General features: G+C 43.8%; 1 protein-coding gene across 4 annotated transcripts in view; it reads left to right on the forward strand.

The window, feature by feature from the left end:
- Nucleotides 1-23,176, forward strand: part of LOC126268024 (serine/threonine-protein phosphatase 4 regulatory subunit 1-like) — a 305,079-nt gene that overhangs the window by 160,948 nt on the left and 120,955 nt on the right. Inside the window, exon 1 of one of the 4 annotated variants that reach the window (XM_049973443.1) lies at nucleotides 21,853-22,507. The exons of 2 other annotated variants lie outside the window; for them this stretch is intronic. The gene's annotated coding sequence lies outside the window, so the exon portion shown is untranslated. Of the gene's footprint in view, nucleotides 1-21,852; nucleotides 22,508-23,176 lie in introns of those variants that run through there. One more of the 4 variants, XM_049973444.1, reaches the window with a different exon arrangement.

Below are 23,176 nucleotides of genomic sequence, written 5' to 3' on the forward strand. Positions count from 1 at the left end.
CATATTCGGTGAAAATGGTGGTGCGGCATCTGTCCCTACGAAAACGGGCAGATGACGCACCATTACCGTGGGACAGATGCCGCAATGCTAACAGGAGTCCATACGTTTTTGTTTTACAGAAAAATGCTGAGAAAACGCATTAGGACGACAGACAGGGGAAAATGGACTGCAGAAGATCTATTAGAGGCTGTGAAACTAGTCGAAGAGCAAGGTTACGCTAAAAGGAAAGCAGCTCGAATGAAAAATACAGCAGAACGAACATAAGGAGAAGACTTGCTAAGCACAATTTCAAGAAAGCAGGGTGTGGACCATCATCATACTTCGGTGAAGATGCGGAAAGGAAATTAGTTGCTCATATAAAGAAATTGCAGTCGCATGCCTTCACTCTCAAACCGTCAGACGTCAGGAAAACAGCTTTCAATTTAGCTGATCAGATGGGACTGAAAAACAAATTCAGCAAGGAAAAGAAACATGCAAGGAAAGATTGGTTTCTCTCATTTTTAGAACGCAATGAGGGCTTCAGCATCAGAAAAGCGCAAGGACTTTCTGAAGCCAGAGCGATTAGAATGAACAGAGACGAAGTCAATTCTTGCCTTGATCTGTTAACACAAACGTTGACCGAAAATGGGTTTTTGGATAAACCAGGTAGTATTTAAAACATAGACGAAACTAGTCTACAGTTAAACAATGAGCATGGGAAAGTTGTTAAGACAAAATGAAGCAGAGATGTCAATGTCATTAATTCTGCTGAAAGAGGAGAGAGAATAAGAGTTATTGCAGGCTGTAATGGCGAGGGAAATTTCTTGCCACCTTACTGCATTTACAAAAAATTGAATAAAGAAAAGATGCTGTAGACAACATGCCTCCAGGATGAGTTGTTGTTACGAGGAGAGAATCCGCTTATGTCAACAGTGGTATTTTCATGGATTGGTTCAAAAACCATTTTCTTCTTAGAAAGGCGCCTGGCCCTGCTCGGCTTCTGTTACATGGTCATGCCTCTCATATGAATTGTCACCCTTTTGGATATAGCTGTTGAAAATGAAGTGTCGATAATTTGTTTGCCTAGCCACATGACACTTTTTACAGCCACTAGACAGATCATTTTTCAAGCCGCTGAAATCCTACTTCAAAGAGGCTTGTCATTCATGGATTGTAGATAATGCAAGCAAAGACAGAAGAATTAAAAGGCAGCAATTTGGAGAGTTTTTCTTCAAAGCATGGACTCATGCTGCCACTGTCCAGATTGGTGTGTACGGATTTAGAGCTACTGGAATTATCCCACTTGACAGACCAGTAATTCCAAATCATGCCTTTGTTTCAGACATTAATAATACTGAACTCCCAACTACTGCAGATGTCTCTAATGATCTGACTCCAGATGAGCCATCAACATCAAGGTCTGAAACAAACGTGTTAAGAGAACACCCTCCTACCTGCAAACCTTGCACAAATTTGGCTACTCATCGACCAACTGATCAGGGCAGCTGCTGTGTAAATGACAACTCAGTGCAACTTCATGGAGAGACTCCATCAAAATTGCTGGAAAAGATTTCACCTGTTTCTATACTGCCTCGGAGAAATAAATCCAAAAGATAGCAATCAGAAACAAATATAACATCAGACGATTTTCTAGCAACGAAAAGAAAGAAAATCACAGAAAGAAACAAGAAAGGAAAAGCTCTTGCCCACAAAAATGTAGGAGCTAAAAGAAATCATATCCCCAAAACCAGAGGAAAAAACCACCAAAGAGGCGACTGTTTGACTCATTTAAGAAGAAGACGACGATGATTGTTCCCCACACGGTAGTTCCTCCGATGAATTAAATTTCGAAGAAAACGAATGTATTGAGTGCCTTGAACTTTACCAAGAAACAACGTCTACCTCTGACAGGATTCAATGTGCAGGATGTTCTAGGTGGCTTCATGAATCATGCGCACTCTATGAGAACATGGGTCGTTTGTGTGGACGACTTAAAAATAAACTTGAAAAACAAAAATCAAAGTGAATAACATTTTTAATGTATTTTGCAATTGGCCATCTGTCCCTCCCTTAGCGGCATCTTGCCGCCACTCACTAATCGATTGAAATTTGCAAGCGTTTGTACATCATAAGAATGTTCTTTTGTTACAAAGTTTTTTGTAATGTGATGGTATCTATAATAAAATACAGTGTTCAAACTATCAGTCTTGCCTAATTCTGTTGCGATTTAAGTTTTTACAAATTTATTAAAATTATTTTGAAAAAATGTGCGGTCCCTGTCCCGCCTTTACCTTATTTTACGGTAGATACTTTTGCAGCAATTTGCCATCAGTAGGTAGTAGTGGATTTTTCCTCCTACGCATGCTCAGTATGCTACATTTATTTACATTCAGGATCAGCTGCTTGTCCTGCACCATTCATGACTCCTCTGTAGGTCTTTTTACAAATAATTACTGCCTTCTGGCGTTCCTACCTTCATCTGCGAACAGCTTTAATGAGCTTCTGACGCATTCCACTAAATCAGTTATATACATGGGAAACAGTAACGGGCCTCTCACTTTTCATAGGGTACTCCCCAAAATTACCTTTTCATCTTTCGATTTTGTCCCATTAAGAGCGACGTGTTGTGCTCTACTTGCAAGAAAGTATCCAGTTGCACATTTCCCGTTTCTCTTGCCCTGTCTAAACTTTCCCATCACCCCTCCGTCTTTCCCCTCGCCAACCACCGCATTCCAGTTTCCAATCACTACGATGCACGATTTATTCTTCTCTCTCCACCAGCGATGCAGTTTTTTTGTAGCAGTCTTTCTTCAGTGTCATCGTTACTGCGTTGGCTGGTTGTCATGTGGACTTAAGACGTTTATTAGAACACGTCTCTTGTGAACTTTCAGTCTCAGCATCATCAATTTGCTGTTTGTGTATCAAACCTTCATTATCACGCTCAGTACCTTCTTCCCTACCATGATACTCACTTCTTTTCTTCAATTTTTTCGTCGCGTGAATGGAATAGTTCAGATTTCTTACTTTGTAACACGCCGCAACATGAAGCAAGACGTTCGAAATTATAAAGAAAAATAGGAGTAAGCTATAGAGGAAGACGGGTAGTACAGGAGCCATGATGGTAGCGTAAGAATGCAAGGCCAAGAATAAAGAGCTCTGATTAAAAAGGGGGAAAGACAGGGCTTTAGTCTTTCGTTCATACTGTCCAATCTACGTACTGGAGATGGAGTGAATGAATTAAAAGTTAAAGAGCGAGATTAAAAAACAGGGTGAAAGGATATCAGAGATAAGATCTCTGATGATGACATTAACACCTCAGTGAAAGTGAAAAATAACTACAGGACTTGACGAATGGAATGTACAGTCTAATGAGTACAGAATATGGATTGAGAGTAAATCGAAGAAAGACGGGAGTAATGAGAAGTAGCAGAAATGAGATCAACGAAAAACTTGTCAGGCTTGTTCAGATGAAGTTTAGGACTTCCCCTATCTTGGGAGCAAAATAACACGTGGCTGACAAACCAGACTACCACAGACGGAGGGCATTACTGGGCAAGATAAGCGTGCTAGCATCAAACAGCGGCCTTTGTCTGACAATGTACGTTTGGGGTACAGCATTGTATCCTAGTGAATCATGGACTGTGGGAAAAACCGGAACAGACGAGAATCGAGACGTTTGAGGTGTGGTGCTATAGAAGAATGTTGAAAATTAGGTGGAGTGGTAAGATACGTATGAGGTTCTCTGTAGAAACAGCGAAGGAAGGAACATAAGTAAAACACAGACAATGTGGAGGACAATATGATAGTACGTGTGTGAAGAGACTGGGAAATAACCTCTTTGGTACTAGAGAAAGCTGTAGGTTAAATTTGTTGGGGAAAAGATAGATTGGAATACATCCAAGAATCTATTGGGGACGTGGGTGCAAATGCTACTTTGAGATGAAGACAGTGGCACAAGGCAGGACTTATTGGTGGGCACCGTCAAACAGAACACTATTATTATTATTATTATTATTATTATTATTATTATTATTATTATTATTATCATTATTATTATTATTATTATTAGCCATCAGTCATGTTGCACCCAGCGATGTTCTGGCTCATGTTAAAGTTCCGACGGACACAATGACGAATTAAAAGGAAAGAGCCGATTGCAACTATGTATTTTCGAAAATTACCTTCGTTTGAAATATTACAGTAAATAAAATTGGTAGGAAATAAACTTTATTTTGGAGTACTAGTTGTTCCTTGGTCTCATTAGCAAACAAAAGCAAATGTTACTGAAACAATAGAAATATTTCGCAAGGGTTTTTGATTCGTTAAATCGAAATGTCAAGTATTCACACTTCTTTCTTGAGCGTGTAGAACTTCGAATTATCGAGAGTGTGCTGTATTTTGATGCCTTGCGTATGTTTGCTATTAGCATGCGGTGTTAATGGCGGAAGTGTTCGTATCTCTGTAGTGGCGCACGTTTCTGCTATACTGATGAGCGTGATAGAACTGGTAAAAGATCTCGAAGTAAATTTATACGTCGTCAGTCTTCATGGGGTTTGTCGCCCTCCTAGCCACCCCCCTCCCCCCCCCCCTTACCCGTCGCCCTGATACATCCGTACGTGGAATGTCTTATTGTCACCGCACATGTCCATTAGTAAAATGTTCATAGTTTAATTAGTAATACATTAACATACTTTCGTGAACAATGATGTTATCAACTGGGCATCCAGGAGTGACTCAAGACAGCCTTAAGAACTTAAATTTTGTCAATAGCTCGCTTATCCTTCTTGAACTTCATAGTAAAAGTAACGAAAAGATAGCCCGAAAGTTGGTGGTGAGTCGTACCCAAATAGTTATGTCTTTACAATTGTGTGTGGTGTCTGTTCTTTTGGTCATGAGTGAATGAACAAACATCACATATGGAATTACACAGATACGCCTTGACGTTGTTTATATACGCCCAGGCGGGCAATACGTCCATTTTAAAGTGGATACACACCGCCGTTCGTCCCCTTGCGGGAATACAGTGAAGCTGCGAGCAAAGGGAAAAATGAACAAGGTCACATCATCAGTGGTGAGTAGCAAGTGGGAATTTGTGTCGGATAGGAATCGTATCCGCATGGCCCATGCGGTCAAGGCGACCATTCGCTAGATTTTAAAATGCGGCTGTTTAATTATTTCAGCGCACAAAGCAGCGAAGGTATAGAAATTTCACTTGAGCTTTGTCGGTAAGAGCATTGTCGGTGTGAGACATTGGTAGAGTCTGTGCCAGTACATCCCGTATCATAATTATAAAGTCTAAAAAATAGATTTTTAGATGTTTTGGATATCTGTCGCGAGAACAGTTAAATAAAGGACCTTTCTTGCGTAACATGGGTGTATATTTTTCATACGCAAATATGATGGGTTACCACACACTTGGAGCACTAGCAAGAATATATTTCCCAAAGAGTACTCCCTCCCAGAATAACATAAATTTGCTATGGATTAGCTCCCAAGGCGTATCTTAAGTGAAACATGTGAATATTCTCTAACATCACTCCATATTTATCTGGAAGTGCAGCATTTTACTAGTAAGCAATGTGTGGCTTCTGGTATCTTCCCCCCCCCCCCCCCCCCCCCCTCCCCCACACCTCCCTCAAGCATATTAGAGTTTGGACTTTGTCTAACGCCCGCACTTGTGTGTGTGTGTGTGTGTGTGTGTGTGTGTCCAGCACTTCATTGCCGCGACTGACAGCAAAAGTTTGTGGGGCAACAGCTCTGGCAGTTCGGATACTCTGTGATCGATACCCGTTGCCCGGCACCCGTCACTCAGGTGTCACGTTCTCTGTAATTACCCGCGACCTCTCCCCTTCTTGCCAGCTGTCGGAGGTGCCAGGAATTGTCCCTGCAACAGTGCATCGTTAAGCAGGCGTCTGCGCCGGTGGACAGCAGCATTTGTGCAATATCTTTCCCATGGTTAGCAAGAATTGTGCAAGATTGCGTCTGTTAGTTTTGCAGTGCTACGTATTGGTTGCATTGTCAGCATTAGTCTTCCAAATAAATAGTGGCCTTTCGTCAATGGCATGGTATTTGAAGGTTTGAAAGTTTATCGGGAACGAGCAGTCTTTGCAGCAACAACTTGAGCAGAAACTAGTAATTGGTTGACAGTATAGGAATTTGTTCTAGTGAGACTATTCACAAATTAACTACTCCGTTATTGTACTGGAGTATCTGTGGTGGTGGTGGTGGTGGTGGTGGTGGTGGTGGGAGCCGAAGAATATTAAGATTCCGTCTCATAAAGTTATTCTTGGAATTTTCTTAGTATTTTAACGCCATATAACAAGCATCCGTCAGAGGTCTTAGTCAAGATTTTTCCACTTCTGTGTTCGAATATCGGGTGAAGCAAAGAACTGTTTTACCATTAGATCCCACACACAGGAATAGTATTCGAATATAACCCTTGCGATTGATTCGTAAGTGATTTCTTTCATAGACAACGTATAGTTATGCAATGTGCTACTGAAGCGGAGCCTATAACACACTTTAAATTTGTGTTAAAAGGGACTTAAGCCATCTCGGTTCACACCCCACCCCACATTATTACTGCCAGGAATATTTTGTTCATAGGCTACTACTGGTTTTACTATCTCTCCACAGAACACTTCAGCATAGCTAACTGCTTCATTAACGCCGTCTGATGTAGCAGATACTAATAGCTCAGTCACTACTGTGTAGTAGCTACAGTAATGATCCTATTGTATTACCAGGCAAGACACGTCAAATTGCGAAGGTGTTAAGAGGACGAAAAGACCAGTAATTTTGTTTGTGCGCTTAATATTTTTATTGGGGCACAGTGTGCAACTCAATAGTTTCAGAGGATCCCCCCCCCCCCCCCCCCCCCCCACACACACACACACGTCGTCAAATGTGATAGTATTTGCATAAGAACTTGAAACGTAGAAAGTCCGCTGAGAATAGATTCATGCTGAAGAAGTGTTGTAGGGGTAGACGTCATCTTGTTCAGATTGTTTCGACCAGTGGGAATGCTGAAAGGGGTCGGTTAACGGCCGTTAAAGATGCTGGATGGCCATTTCTGCCCTTGTTGAATGTGAACGTGGCGCGTAATATGTTATGCAGCGCTGATAGCGGTGGCGTTGTCACACTAATAATCTAGATTCATAACAGCCACGTGGTGGATTCGTAAGGTACCGTAGGTGGAACCACAATGGAGGAGAATCTGAGAAAAGGCCAGGCAAACATGTCGTTCCTGAAGAGGGACAACATTCTTCTCATTAGCCGCAGTGGCAACATTACCTTGCTCGGCTGCTACTTCGATCGGCTGACAGCAAGGGGAAACTACAACCGTTATTTATTTTTTTCCAAAGAATGCAGCGCATATGTATGGCGTGGCATTTTCTTGTCAAAATACTCCGGTGGTAAACGAGTCTCCCGTTCGGATCTCTGAGCGGAGACTACTCAAGAGGAGAAACAAAACCCACATTCTACGGGTCGGAGTGTGGAATGTTGGATCAATAAACGAATGGACAGCTTAGTGTTCAAAAACAGAAATGGATAGGCTGGATTCGGATGTAGTCGGAAGTAGTGAATATTTTTCTGTTCAGTACAAGGTTACAAACCGAGCGAGGTGGCGCAGTGGTTAGCACACTGGACTCGCATTCGGGAGGACTACGGTTCAATCCCGCGTCCGGCCATCCTGATTTAGGTTTTCCGTGATTTCCCTAAATCGCTCCAGGCAAATGCCGGGCTGGTTCCTTTGAAAGGGCACGGCCGATTTCCTTCCTCGTCCTTCCCCAATCCGATGAGGCCGATGACCTCGCTGTTACGTCTCCTCCACCAAACAACCCAACCCAGGAAGGTTACAAATAAAAAATAAAATAGCGGCAATGCAGGAATATATTTAATAATGAAAATAGGGATGCGGTTAATCGTCGCCAACACTTAGTTCAACACTCACAAGTCGGCCGAAGTGGCCTTGCGGTTCTAGGCGCTGCAGTCTGGAACTGCGAGACCGCTACGGTCGCAGGTTCGTATCCTGCCTCGGGCATGGATGTGTGTGATGTCCTCAGGTTGGTTAGGTTTAACTGGTTCTAAATTCTAGGGGACTAATGACCTCAGACGTTGAGTCCCATACTGCTCAGAGCCAACACTCACGAGATCGTGTAAGAAACTATCGACGCTGAAAGCTTTCAGATTTAGTATACAATGGGAAGACATTTCGGAATTAGACTTTAACGTGTAAGACATTTCCAGTAGCATAATTTGTTTATGAAGTGAAGATTAAAAATGGAAAAAATCGCAAAAAAGTGGAAAATTAAGATGGGTCCTGGATAAGGAAGAACTAGGGGGAAAGAATTACACTAAAAGAGGTTCAAATGGCTCTATGGGATTTAACATCTGAGGTCACCAGTCCCCTAGAACGTAGAACTACTTAAACCTAACTAACCTAAGGACATCACACACATCCATGCCCGAGGCAGGATTCGAACCTGCGACCGTAGCAGTCACGCGGTTCCAGACTGAAGCGCCTAGAACCGTACGGCCAGACCGGCCTGCACATTAGAAGAGGAGTGGGTAGCTTTGAGAGATCAATAGGAGGACATAGAGAGGAGTAAATAGGTAGAAATACAAGGTATTATAAAAATCCCCAGGTGTCACAGGGGATATCATATTCAATTGATAGGTGGAGGAAATACAAAATTTAGCAAATGCAGGTGAATGGGAATACAGACGTCTAAAAGAATTTCAGAAAGTCGTAAATAGCTAAGAAAGAATGGATATGGAAGCATGCATAATTAGGGAAAAGATAATTTCGCGCATAGGTAAATTACACATATCTTCGAAAGAAAGAGAAGCAGTTGACTGAATATAAAGAACTCATATTGAAAACCAGTAGTAAGCACAAAAGAGTAAGGTGGAACGAATATACAGGATCTCACCTAAGAGTCATCAGGCGCCTTTTCTCTGTAGATATTTACAATTTTGGTTTTGCAACTCGTAGCATGAGTCAGCCCAAGTAAATACTGCGCATCACGTTTTTTATGCTACCCCAAGCGTCGATGGAAAACGTCGATTTGTTTCCTTTTACAAGCAAAATAATTTTTAGGAAATTTTATATTTTCCATTGGACAGAGAAGTCTCGTATTAGTCCAGTGCTGTATACGTTTTACTGATATGTAGTAACAGCGACGACAAAATACGAGGAATAACAAGTATTTCTCAGCGACAGCACTGTCCTGGCCCGCACTGATTGGTAACGCCATGCAGAAGCGCGCTGCTGTGCCGCCACTCGAGTACTGATTGTTGTTCTTGCTTTACTGTTCCTGTTAATACATATCTGTAAAACGAATGTCGTACTAGAGTAATATGGTAGCGCTCTATCGACAGGGCTTGTAAAATGAAGATTTAAAAATAATTTTGTTTGAAACGAAAAACAAACCGTCGCATTCCGTAGACCCCTGTACGTCGTATGAAATACGTGACGAGCAGAATTTGTTTAGGCTGGTACGAGCTGAGCTACACATCCCAAAAAACGGAATTGCAAATATCTGCCGAAACACTAGAGAAAATTAGCCTGATGCCCCATAGGAGAGAGGAGTTATGCAAGGGAAATGAACTCGTAGGCAATATAATAGAAAAGGAAGAATTAATAGATGAAAATGAGATGAGCGGTTAGCAGTGCGAGAATAATGTGGCAGACGAGTGAAAGACCTAAGACGAATTATGACGCTTAGAGTAGACGATTTCGCTTTAGAATAATTGATGTCCTCCGTAGAGCTAGCACACTTGGTGTGCAAGATACAGTCACTCCAAAAGAAATGCACACTATTTTTGTAAAAATACTGTTTTCATCCTGTAAGTGTGAAAGTTTTACAGTGTGTAGATACATCCTTCCCTCTTGTTTTCAAACTTAGTTCAACCTGTTCCCGTGAGTGGCGCCGTCACAGCATGTCTTCAAAATGGCTGCTACATTTGACGTTCGTCAGAAGCAGCGTGCTGTCATAGAATTCCTGTGCTGTGAAAACGAGACAGTGGGAAACATCCACAAGAGGTTGAAAAAGGTGTATGGAGATACTGCTGTCGATCGCAGTACAGTTAGTCGGTGGGCAAGCAGGTTACGTGATGAAAGCGGACACGGAAATATTGAAGATTGTCCGGCCTCGTACTGCACACACTCCAGTCAATGTACAGTGTGTTAACGAATTGGTGACTGCTGACAGACGCATCACACTGAACAAATTGTCACGCTACGTTGGGGTACGGGAAGGAAGTGTTTGCAGAAAACTGAAAGTGTTGACGTTAAAAAAGGTTTGTGCCAGGTGGATTCCCAGGATGTTGGTAGCGGCTCACAAAGAAACAAGAAAAACTGTATGCAGAAAACTTTTGGAACAGTACGAGAATGGTGGAGATGAATTTCTTGGAAGAATTGTGACATTTTTCACCAGTGACGAAGAGGCAGTCAATGTAGAGGCATGATGCAAGTTCACCCAAGAAAAAACAATTCCAAACCACACCTACTGCTGGAAAAGTTGTGGCTACCGTGTTTTTCTATTCCGAAGGACTCTAGCTTGTGGACATCGTGCCAAGTGGAACCACCATAAATTCTGATGCATATGTGACGCCACTGAAAAAACTTCCAGCTCGACTGAGTCGTGTTCGACCACATCGGTAAAAGCAGAGTGTTTTGCTGTTGCATGACAATGCACGGCCACATGTCATTCAAAAAACCATGGAAGCGATCACAAAACTCGGATGGACAACACTGAAACACCCACCTTACAGTAAGTCCAGACCTGGCTCTATGTGACAATCATCTCTTTGGAAAACTGAAAGACACTCTTCGTGGAACAAGGTTTGAAGATGATGACTCCCTTGTGCACGCTGCCGAACAGTGGCTCCAACAGGTTGGTTCAGAATTTTACCGTGCGGGTATACAGGCGCTGGTTCCAATAGGGCGTAAGGCAGTTGAGAGGGATGGAAATTATGTGGATAAATAAAAATGTTGTTCCTAAAGGATGTATCTACACACTGTAACACTTTCAAACATCTAGAATAAAAGATGGATTAAAAAAATAGTGTGCATTTCTTTTTGAGTGACCTTCGTACATAATACAAACGAAATATCATCAGACATTCCAGATTACTGTAATAACTGAAGAGTGCGAATACTACCGAACCATCAGTTTAATAAGTCATCGTTGTAAAGTACTGGCACGAGTTTTTTATAAACAGGAAAAAATGGTATAAGTCAACCTCGATCAAGTTGATTTCCGAAGAAACGTACAAACACACGAGGCAGTACTGACCCTACGATTTAACATAGAAGATTGGTTAAAGATAGACAAACCTACATTAACGCAAACACTTCGAGAAAGCATCAGACAATATTAACTACAACATACTCTTCGAAATCATGGAAGTATTCGGGGATGAAATATTGGGATCGAAGTTGGACATAAAAAAGACCGCAGTTAAAAAGTCGAAGGGCACGATAGCAGTGGTTGAGAACGGAGTGAGACCCGGTTATAGCCTCTCTCTGATATTATGGAATTTATGCGTTAAGGAAGTTGTGAAAGAAACGGACCAGAAATTTGGATAGTGAACTGAAGATCAGGGAAAAGAAATAAACTTTTTATGATTTGCTGGTGACATTGTAGTTCTATCACACACAAATAATTTGGAAAAGTAGTTGGACAGATTGGATAGTGTCTTGAAAATGATTTAAAAAGATCACTATAACAAAAAAGTAAAACATTGGTTTTTATTCGTGTCAGTAGCATTGCATACAGAATGAAGCAGGAAGAGAGGAACAGACCAAATATATGAAATTAATACATACAAAGGAAATAGACGTACAGTATGCGGCAATTATTCATATTATAATAGTAGGAAACACGAAGGCATTATCCCTGTTCTACAGTAGGTCCTCCAACGTGCAGGAAACTGGGCACGGAGGACAGTTGTACAGGTGCTTGGTGGTTTATTCGGCTCCACATTCGCATCAAGTTGATGGGAGCACTGTGATACTCCAACTTCGGGATGAAGGCAGCTTCATTGTATCCGATCCATGCGCACTAGTGTCTAGCTGAATGGATGTCAGCAGGTAAAATGTAGTTAATAGTAAAAGGAGTGAGCTGTTGTTCCTCGTTTCCAAATGATACTCTGTGCAGTGGGCCCTGTTATTCTGTATATCGCTGCGTGCATCTGTTTCTATTTTTTTAGGAGTTTCAAAAAGACGTCTCATAAAATATTTGACGATGTTGTGTATCCTGTCATGACATGCCTTACAAAAATTGGAGCGTCGCCCTAGACCTTAACGAAAGCCACGTCAAAGAACTTGGGCAGTGCAGCACGGGACTAAGTGGCTGAGTGTTAGTTCTGTTCCAAGCTGTGAAGAGCGAGAGAACATATTGCCTATCAGTATTGCAGATTTTACTAAGTATACTTGGTTTTTACTTTTGAAGTGTCCATCTACTTATCGTGACAATTGTAAACAACGTGAAAAGCTAGAGCCCACAGCCATTCCGTCAGATCTTCGAAAAAGAATGCAGTAGCTTTTTTATAGGCTGATGTTCCTTTCACAACGAAACATATGCGATAGTTCGCATAGTTAATTTCGGAAGTAGTTGAGTATCGCTCTGTTCCGTCACAATGGAGAGCAGTATGATAATTAAGTAGCGCCGGACAGTGTTTGCATTGTATAACAGTAAAAAGAAGACAATTTAACCTCATATCTACTGGGATTTAGAGGATCATATCTCTATTTTCGTGCTTTTGTTGTAAGAACGTACAAAGAAGCTTAAAACCTGTGGCAGACTCCTTCAGAATGGTTATGTCAGCATTGTTGAGCGAAACCGTTGGTCGCGTTTTCTATCTTGGACAGCGGGCCACACAGCTGCGAATGCTCGTCAGGTGCCGCGTTTGCTGCGGAGCCGTCCGGAAATGCCTTAAAGTGGCCATCACGGCGCGCGTGGGCGAGCGGCTGTCGCCCCCACAGCTCAATGTGCCGCCGCCTGCTCGCCAGCTTTTCGCTTTATTTATTTATTTGTTTCTTTCGTCCTGCCTGAAGTGGTGAAACTGGATTTTCTAGCCAGGTTCCTTAGACAAAATCTAGAGAGAATGGGACTTTCCACGGTACTGCTTTACACCTAGGACTAATAGATGAACCAGTACCTTACACTGTTGTAATATAGGTATTTAATGTATCGTATTAAGAGTGTTCATTTTACTTTTGATAGTGGAGTTGAATCGCAGTTAGTTTTGATGAACAATTTTGACAGAAAAGAGAATCCATCTCACTACTATGGGCCATCTTTTGTCGAATTTCATAGTAAATGTTGTTTAGCTGTATGCGCTAATACAGCGAATAGCAGGGCACCTTTTCAGAGATGTAAAAGAGTACAACTGCTGTAACGTAGAAATATGAGCCTTTTGTCAGGTATCATTTTAAGTTTCGGAATTTTAATTTTTCACCACTGGATTTCTGCCTGTAACAAATTATCAGGCTTGCAATTTGTGAATATACATTCTGTGTTTATCCACGCGTTGCTTTAAATTTTAGCATAATTGATAATAATTTTCAGTTTACGCGATTTGATGGCGAACACTTCATTGAGAACGTATACCTGAAAGTTATACACGAATGTTATAAACGCTGGCAGTGCATAGAGTAAGAAAATATTTTCTTGACTGAAGTTTTCTCTCTGAAGCGAATAGTGTGCAGTTTTGAAATTTCCCCACGTTTTAAAAAGTACAGGAGCGCTGGGACTCACTCCTGGAACACTGCTTCTGCAGACAGTGCTCATACTAACGGAACATCATCAAATCACACTATGTCATTTGCTCTACTTTCCAAGCTCTGCGAAGCATCTTTTACTGTTCACCAGCACCTCGTAGTCGTCTATAAGCTGTGGATAAACCATTGTTCGCCATTTCCTTTTTTCCCCCACAGGTGCTATTTAAGGGAGATTCCAGAGCTTCTCTGGACTTGAAAACTGAGAGAAGACTTAGAATACTGAACCTACCGGGCGGGCAGCCTCCGTTGCTGGAGGCATTTACTGTGGAAGACAAGGATCCAAGTTAGGGTCCTGCTCCTGCAAACTGCTTTAAACACTGTCGCCGCTCAGTGGTGCGTGTGTCGTTATAGCTGAAGCATTGCGAATCAGAAGTATTGTTCAGTTTAAAACTACCCTTGAACAAGTTTAACCTTCGTCGAAGCGGTCGCTCTATATATTCTCGCATCTAGTCCGTACTTAAAAGTTTTTTTTTTTTTTCCTCGTTCGTCAGGAATTAGTAATGTAGATCTGCGTCTAGTGATATTCAGATTAGATAGCGAAGCCTCATAATATTGTTCTTACCAATGAAAGCGTTTGATTTATAGAATAATGAGATGGGTTCGTTGCAGGGCGCGTTTTGCGGATTAAATAAATGTCACCGGAACCAAGGTGCCATTGACTAAATTTAGCGTTCCGTGAACATATGTTGATTGCATCAAATTGTTTCTCCAGGCCATGGTTGGCAAACTTTATGACTATATTGCTCGATATAAGAAAAAAAGTATAATTCAGAAGTCTTCCCGGCCCAACAAGGTAATGTAATTTTTCATATTGTTTTAGAAACTTGCGACCTTAGTCACAGAATATTCCAAATTACACACTCGGAGGAAAGCAAAACTTGTCAGTTTAGAATAAATAGTTCAGGCAAGTGGTTGTTTACAGGCAGATTGTTACGCCCAGGGTTTTTTCTTTTTCTTTTTTTTTTTTTTTTTTTTTTTTTAAAAAAGACTTATATCGAAAATATTGCGTCGAAGTCACCTCTTTACTATGTTTGGTCTCTGTTCGTGTGTACTAAATTTAGAACTGGTCCACATTAAAAGTTACATGGACTGTATCTTGTGACGGCTGACATCTGGTTCCTCGCTGCCCAGGGCGCACAGCAGCTAGTGTCTGCTGTGTCCCTCGCAGGCCAAATGCCACTTAACGAGTGGACGTAATCGGCACGTGCGCCACACCGGATGCTCGTAATAATCCGCCGGGTACTGCTTCAGGTGTCGGCCGGACTGTGACAAGTGCATGCGTCGCCGGCATTCCCGGCGTGACTCAGTATGTTGCTTACTGCGTGCTTACTTCGGATCTCATTGATTTTTCGTTAGTCATTCGGCTAGTCATAAGAAAGACTGCTGAACAGCAGTATGCGCATTGGATTATACAGTGATATCTCCACACACTGCCTAAGCTTTAGCATAGCTAGCGACAGTGTATAAGCACCTAGGGCGCCTGCAGGAGGTTGTCATAAAAATTATCAACTAGGAAAAATAAAATTATGTAATGAATTTCTTGTTAGCAGATACATATACATATTCACATTCTTGCTTGTAGCACGCCGATAGAGATCTCAAAATAAAACGGTGCAGACCATTGATAAATTGGAGTATTGTCCGATACTTCGGCTTCTGCAGAAGCGGAAATGTTGAAGCTGTGTCAAGCCATCCAGATGACTTACTTCTAACCTTTGACTACCACTCGTGTTTCTATCCTCTACGAGCGCTTCAACAAGTCACTGGCCCAGCTCCGAGTTGCATTGGCTCACAGAAATCTGTGCTCCATCTTCATCTGTCTTGCAAAATACATTTAATATACGTTACCTTTCTTCTTCGATTACAGTTTTTAATTTTGGTACTTTTGCACACGGCGAACATCCTTGTGCGCGACTGATGTACCAGATCACGCATGCCTATTAGTATTTCCACAACATACGCTTCACCACGTTACACGAAGAAACATCGTCCTACGCCTCATTAACGATGTAATTCTTCAGGCCATGTTGAACATCAGGGTTTCTGCCGATTAGTCTTTCTTCAACGATATTTTCAGCTGCATGACTAGCGGCCTTTGTCTTTTTCAGGTGCTGTCTGATACCGATTCCAGTGTGGAATGAGTCCTGTATTTCTGCCTCTTGCGCTAGCCCGTCTGTGCCGCATCAGGCGCTCTTTGCGTGATAACGCGCCGACCAGTAGCAGCGACTGTAGTGCTTTCTTCCAGCCGCGGCAGTTCCAAACACTGTGCACGTACTTAATGGTTTTTATCCGTTGTCAGTCATGCTGTATGTACACTACTGGCCATTAAAATTGCTACACCACGAAGATGACGTGCTACAGACGCGAAATTTAACCGACAGGAAGAAGATGCGGTGATATGCAAATGATTAGCTTTTCAGAGCATTCACACAAAATTGGCGCCGGTGGCGACCCTACAACGTGATGACACGTAAGTTTCCAACCGATTCCTCATATACAAACACCAGTTCACCGGCGTTGTCTGGTGAAACGTTGTTGTGATGCCTCGTGTAAGGAGGAGAAATGAGTACCATCACGTTTCAGACTTTGATAAAGGTCGGATTGTAGCCTATCGAGATTGCGGTTTATCGTATCGCGACATTGCTGCTCGCGTTGGTCGATATCCAATGACTGTTAGCAGAATATGGAATCGGTGGGCTCAAGTGGGTAATACGGAACGCCGTGCTGGATCCTAATGGCCTCGTATCACTAGCAGTCGAGATGACAGGCATCTTATCCGCATGGCAGTAACGGATCGTGCAGCCACATATCGATCCCTGAGTCAACAGATGGGGACGTTTGTAAGACAACAGCCATCTGCAAGAACGGTTCGACGTCGTTTCCAGCAGCATGGACTATCAGCTCGGAAACCATGGCTGCGGTTACTCTTGACGCTGCATCACAGACAGGAGCGCCTGCGATGGTGCACTCAACGACGAACCTGGGTGCACGAATGGTAAAACGTCATTTTTTTTTTTTTTTTTTTTTTTTTGGATGAATCCAGGTTCTGTTATAGCATCATGGTGGTCGCATCCGTGTTTGGCGACATCGCGGTGAACGCACGTTGGAAGCGTGTATTCGTCATCGCCATACTGGCTTATCACCCGGCGTGATTGTATTGGGTGCCATTGGTTACACGTTTCGGTCACCTCTTGTTCGCATTGACGGCACTTTGATCAGTAGACTTTACATTTCAGATGTGATACGACCCGTGGCTCTACCCTTCACTCGATCCTTGCGAAACCCTACATTTCAGCAGGATAATGCACGACCGCATGTTTCAGGTCTTGTACGGGCCTTTCTGGATACGGAAAAAATGTTCAACTGCTGCCCTGGCCAGCACATTCTCCATATCTCTCACCATCTGAAAACGACTGGTGAATGGTGGCCGAGCAACTGGCTCGTCGCAGTATGCCATTCACTACTCTTGATGAACTGTGGTATCATGTTGAAGCTGCATGGGCCTCCAAGCTCTGTTTGAGTCAATGCCCAGGCGTATCAAGGTCGTTATAACGGCCAGAGGTGGTTGTTCTGGGTACTGATTTCTCAGGATCTATGCGCTCAAATTGCGTGAAAATGTAATCACATGTCAGTTATACTGTAATATATTTGTTCAATGAATACCAGTTTATCATCTGCATTTCTTCTTTGTGTGGCAATTTTAATGGCCAGTAGTGTAGTTCTCAATTACGTCAAAGTCGTTGCAGACTTATCATCCTATCGTCGTCATTTAAGCCCTCAAACACCTACGGGAAGTTGACAGCATTGTGGTTTTAGCAGCAGATAAGGGGTATGATACCGTCGTCCTACAGAAGGCAGATTATGAATGTAAGGTGTGACAACTTTTGAATGACCTGCCTAAGGTGCACAAGGAAGGGGTTCCTCTACATCCAGTAGTCAGCAACACCTACCTTAATGTGTTGCTGTCGTCTACCTTACTGCCCAACACCTTAAGAAAATGCATATGTGGAGAAGAATGCCAATCTCATTCATAACTCAGAGCATTTCCTACAACTCCACCATTGTACCACTAAATGATTCACTTGAGCTGATTGGAAGAAAGTTCGACGCCGCTCTCCTGGACTTACTCAAGCATATATCGACTTCTGTATTGGGGTCAAGTCTACGAGCAAACGGAAGAGGTGGCAATGAGCAGCACTCTCTCACCGGTCGCGGCCAGTCTTTGTGGAGAGGTTTGAAGAGGAAGCACTTACATCGGCTCCATATAAACCGAAATTCCTTCGTAGGTAGACGGACGACACCTTCGTCATATGGGAGGAGAAGCAGCTAAAGTGTTATTGGTCTATCTAAACTCAGGACATCCTAACAATAAATTACCATGAAAATGCAGAAGGATGGACTACTCTCATTCCGAGATATAGTAGTCAAAGGAAAACAGATGGTAATTACAGTCACAGTGTGGCTACACGATATTAGTGAGGTGTATTAGTTTCTTTTGATCGTCAGTGTACATTCCAGTTACTTAACTGCTTATTAATTTCAACGGAGTGATTTTCAGTACGAGTGAGTGATGAAAAGTAATGTCTCCGAATTCTTTATATGAAAAATTATGAAGCTTTATAAATAAAAACTTTATCAACGTTAGTTATTTTTTCTGGTTGTCAACATTGTGTGTCCTCTGCTGCTGGAGAACTCCGAATTGTCGCGTGTAACATAGTGATATGTGAGGTGACTCCTGTTTGTCGGTGCGTGAGAAACAGCGCACAGTAACAGCTTAGAATTCGACAAATTCGCCCACACAAGGAGAATCTTCTCGTTCTGCATGAAATTTTATGAAACCACACGAGCGCTGCGACATCAACAACCCGACACGTTGGACCCTGCATACTGTCCGGACTTGGCCACATCAGAGTTTCATTTGTTTCCAAAACTGAAAGAACACCTTCTAGGACTTCACTTCGCTAGTGAAGCGGAGTAAGCAGAGTGAGGATGTTGCTCTGCCAACAATGTCATAAACTCCGCTGTGACACTACCGACAAACTGGTCTCCAATAGGAAGAAATGTTCGTCAGGATGGTACTGTTACGAAATAAATATGTAGACACCAAACATAAAGTTGTAGAATGTTATTAAGTTTGTTTTGTTTTATGTTTTTTTGTAAAAATCGGGAGGTATTGCTTTTCTGTGCCCTCTCTTCGTTTTGTATAGTACAGTATTCTTCTGAGAAGTTAGGTCACTCGTACCATCAGAGAAATGTGAGATTATCTTCGACCGGCTGTGAGGGATTTTGTACACACCGGGCTTCCTCAAACCCAAGACATTCTTAACTGAGCCAAGAAACGCTCTAATCTTGGCTGGCGGACGAAAAATACTTTTGGTATGATATATTTTTAGAATTCTTCCTATTTTCGAGGAAATGCTCCCAGCAAAGGGTAGGTTCGGGCGAAAGTCCAAACTGGAAATCTCGACGGATCTGTTTATCTGTATAGCCATTCTGCTTGATCACAACCTTGAGATGGTCCACTTCCTGTGTCGAGCTTTCTCCGTCTGGCGAGAAGAGCTTATGCCATTTCAGACGGAGAAAGCTTGACACAAGAAGTGGACCATTTCAAGGTTGTGTTCAAGCTGAATGGCTATACAGATAAACCGATCCGTCGTGCTTTCCAGTTTGGACCTTCGCCTGAACCACCAGAAGATACCTGCAAATCGGTGGCTTATCTCCCTTTTGCTGGATGCCAGCCGAGATTAGAGCGCTTCTTGGCTCAGTTAAGGATGACTTGGGTTTGTGGAAGCCCGGTGTGTACAAGATGCCTTGCCACTGTGGGAAGGCTTCTGTTGGTCAGACAATCTGAACCATTCAGGACTGATGTTGAGCAGCCCCACACGGTTGTTTCAGCCTGAGGAATCTGCAGTGGCGGAGTACTGTCTCACCGAGGAACATAGAATGTTTTACGACGAGACACAAATGGTTGCCCCTGCATCTCATGGGCTGTAGCCCACCGTTTCCAGATTTCAGTCGCAAAGTCGTGCGTTATGCACTTCTGTCGGCGTCGTACCGTTCATCCAGAACCAGAACTTTATCTCAATGACGATCCATTCACTGTAGTGGAGACATATCGATTCTTCGGACTGGTTTTCGACGCCCGATTGACTTGGCTTCCTCACCTTTGTCAGCTTAAGCGGAAGTGCTGGCAGCATCTCAATGCCTTCCGCTGCTCGAGCAACACCAACTGGGGTGCAGATAGCTCTACGCTGCTGCAGCTCTGCAGAGCCCTTGTTTGATTGCGCCGTGATTATGGGAGTCTGGTTTGTGGTTCGGCGGCGCCCTCAGCGTTGCATTTACTCGACCCAGTGCACCACTGTGGCGTTCGCATAGCGACAGGAGCGTTTAGGACGAATCCAGTGACCAGTGTCCTTTTGGAGGCCGGAGTCTCTCCATTGCAGGTTAGGCGTTCACAACCGCTGGCCAGTTATGTTGCATTCTCCTGCGCATCCGAATCACCGTCTCCTGTCCCAACCCACGGCGGTTCATCTCCTACATCGGCGGCCCAGGTCAGAGGGTACATCCCTGTGTTCTAGTTTTTAGGGTTCTTTCCCGTATGGAAGCGCTGGAAGAATGGCCGTTTAGATGTTTCATCGTGTGCTGTAACTAATCTAATCTTCTCAAAATCCATACTGGAGAGATATATAGGGGGGTTGCAGCATGTTCTTATAATAGTCATTTAAATCTGATTCCTGAAAACTTTGTAAGTAGACTTTCTCCAGAAAGTCCCCGTCTGTCTTAAAAGTGTGTGCCAGTTCACTTCTTTAAACATCAGTGGCACTGTGCCACAGGTTGAACAAACCTTTTCTGATAGTTCTGGATTTCTTACAGTTGTAGTTATGTGGATTCGATGGGGAGTTGCGCAGTCTAAAAAATACAACTTGTGTATGTCCCCACACCTACCTAGTTGGCTGCGTGTGATGTATATTTCACTGCTGACTCATTTAGGTGGACCCTGCAGTTCTTAACATTATGGCTCAAGTCAAGGAAGTCACAGTCCAGTTTGTCGCAGAGCCTTGCAGTCGTTGGTTCAAGCCTTCAGGTCTATCTGTTCTACGTATTTGCCTTAGGTTGTATTTCAAGGATGAACCAGCAAAAAGCCATCGTATGTATCGCAGAATATTGAACACAAAACGGTTGAGGGTTCGTAAAATCCATTCCTTTAATACTTCTACGTATGATGTTGTGTAGCTTATACAGTACGCAGAGACTCAAATCCTTTGGCTTTCATTTAGTTTTGTATTAACGTTAAAAGATTTAACAGCAGCCAAAGACAAACTTAAATTGTAGAGAACAGTGACGATTGTGATACAGTAGGAAACCATGGTTTACATTAGTTTTACTCTTCAGCCCATGGTGTCATGAGAATACAGTGAGAACTATGGAATATAACTCAGCTGCCCGTATTCCTTAAATTACTTGATTTAAGATTTCTTTTACCGGTACTTAACGTTTCTACAGCCTACACTAATAGCTTTAAGCTTTCGTAATTTTTTTTCTTCCTTCACAAATACTGCAGAGACTGCTGTTACGTTTGAAGTAATTAGTAAGTTTTTAGTTTTATTTATATAACCATTTGGTTATAAAAAATTCTGGAAACTTACGTCATTAGTACGGGCTGTATACAAGGGCGAGAAATTGATTCCAGAATGAATCTTTCACTCTGCAGCGATAAGAAACTGAGGTAATTCGGATGCGCCTTATATACTGCACGATCATTTGCAATTGTAGTAAGTCCGTCGCGTCAGACAGAAAATTCTGAAGGACTGCTGACTTGCAGGTCGAACGTAAGCACTGAGTTGTGTCCACGAGGTACGCAACTTCCGCTAGCGTACGTTTTCCCGCCAGTTGCACGGATACTGGTTGGTGACGTCACTTCCTCGTTTCTGCCGCGCGCGCTTCGTAGAGTGAGATGGTGGATCATGAAATGTTCGTATGCGGTTAGGAGCCTTTTGGCTCTGGTGCTGGTGGGGGAAGTGAGTTGGTGAGGGGAGGGGGCCTCGAGTTTCCGACAGAGGGCGCCAGTGGTTGGGACGATCGATGTGCGCGCAGGCAGCGCCCCGCCCCGCCCAGTTTGCGGCCGTCCTCGCACGTGCATACAGTACTTGCCGGTCATCGGCCGACGGCAGTGGAGACGGCGTCGTCTCGACGGAAAATATACTCCGCCGGTGGCGCCGATCCGGCCGCTATTCCTGGCGTCGGTGGCGGGCAGGTGGTTCGCGTCTCGGGACTCCGCTGCTGGCGGCCATTTGCATTCCTGGCGGGTCGGGTTCGAGGACGGCGCGCCTCCAAGCGGCCGGCGAGTGAAGCTGCGGCCGTGCGCGCGGGCATCCACCGCGTGTGACGCAGTTAGTTCAGTCGCGTACGGCGGTGGGGTGTTACGCCGTACTTCGTCTCGGTGTCCGTCGCGTGATTTCACCGCAGCGAGCTGAAAGCGGATGTATACTGCGTGTCGTCATTCCACGCAAGATCGTCCGTCGCGCTCGAAACGGGTGAGTGACTTCCGCAGCGTGGCTGTCGTGTTTAGCGGGAGGACTGGTGCGGTTCGGTGACCAGCAGTGGAAGCAGTAATGGCGGCGGCTGCGGCACCGCCGGCCACGAGGGCGCCCGAGATGCGAACCGCCAGTGACTCTGTATCGTACCGAACCTCGAACGGAGTACGTCGGCGACAATCGACCGCCGGCAGCGGACACAGTAAGGGATGCTGGTTTATCCGGCAGTCAATTTCTTTTCGTATGCTATTTGTGTATAATACTTGTTCTGTTTCCCATGTCACGTGTGCTACAAAGTAGTTTGTAAGTGGAAGGAAAGACACGTGGAGGAGTGTGGGCACCGGATCCGGCGCCACGGTGCTCATTCAATATGGCGAAGTGCGTGCGTATCGTTGCGTCTGAGGCCGGGCGTCGCGTTGCGGGTAGCATCAGCGGGCGCGGTTAGGCGCTCTTTCTGGTGTCGTGCCGCCGTGGGGCAGGTCGCGGAGCTTTTCACACGCTTTTAGTATTCAACTGTGCGCCGTGGACCCTCATGCTGTACCGTGCTGTGTTCAAATTGTATTTGTTATTGGCAGTGGTTTTATACTTTCTACCCACGGCCCAGTTGTTGCCCCGTTTTTGTTGAGACCGTTATCATTGTAATTGAATATGCGTGTAAAATATTCAGTTTACTACCGCGACATCAAAGAAGGAAGAGAACTGACCATTCCGGCAGCAAGGAGCTCGTGACGGCGTCACTGGCTTGTCATGAGTATGAAACGTGTTTACTACTCGTGCGTCGCTGACCCACGAGGCACCGGGGCATGTGCAGCGCCCACAGCGACGATGCGCGTCATAGTTGGTTACGTCCAAAGGGAGGCGGCTCGTCCCA

The sequence above is a fragment of the Schistocerca gregaria genome, chromosome 4 (genome assembly GCF_023897955.1).
Source record: "Schistocerca gregaria isolate iqSchGreg1 chromosome 4, iqSchGreg1.2, whole genome shotgun sequence".
NCBI lineage: Eukaryota > Metazoa > Arthropoda > Insecta > Orthoptera > Acrididae > Schistocerca > Schistocerca gregaria.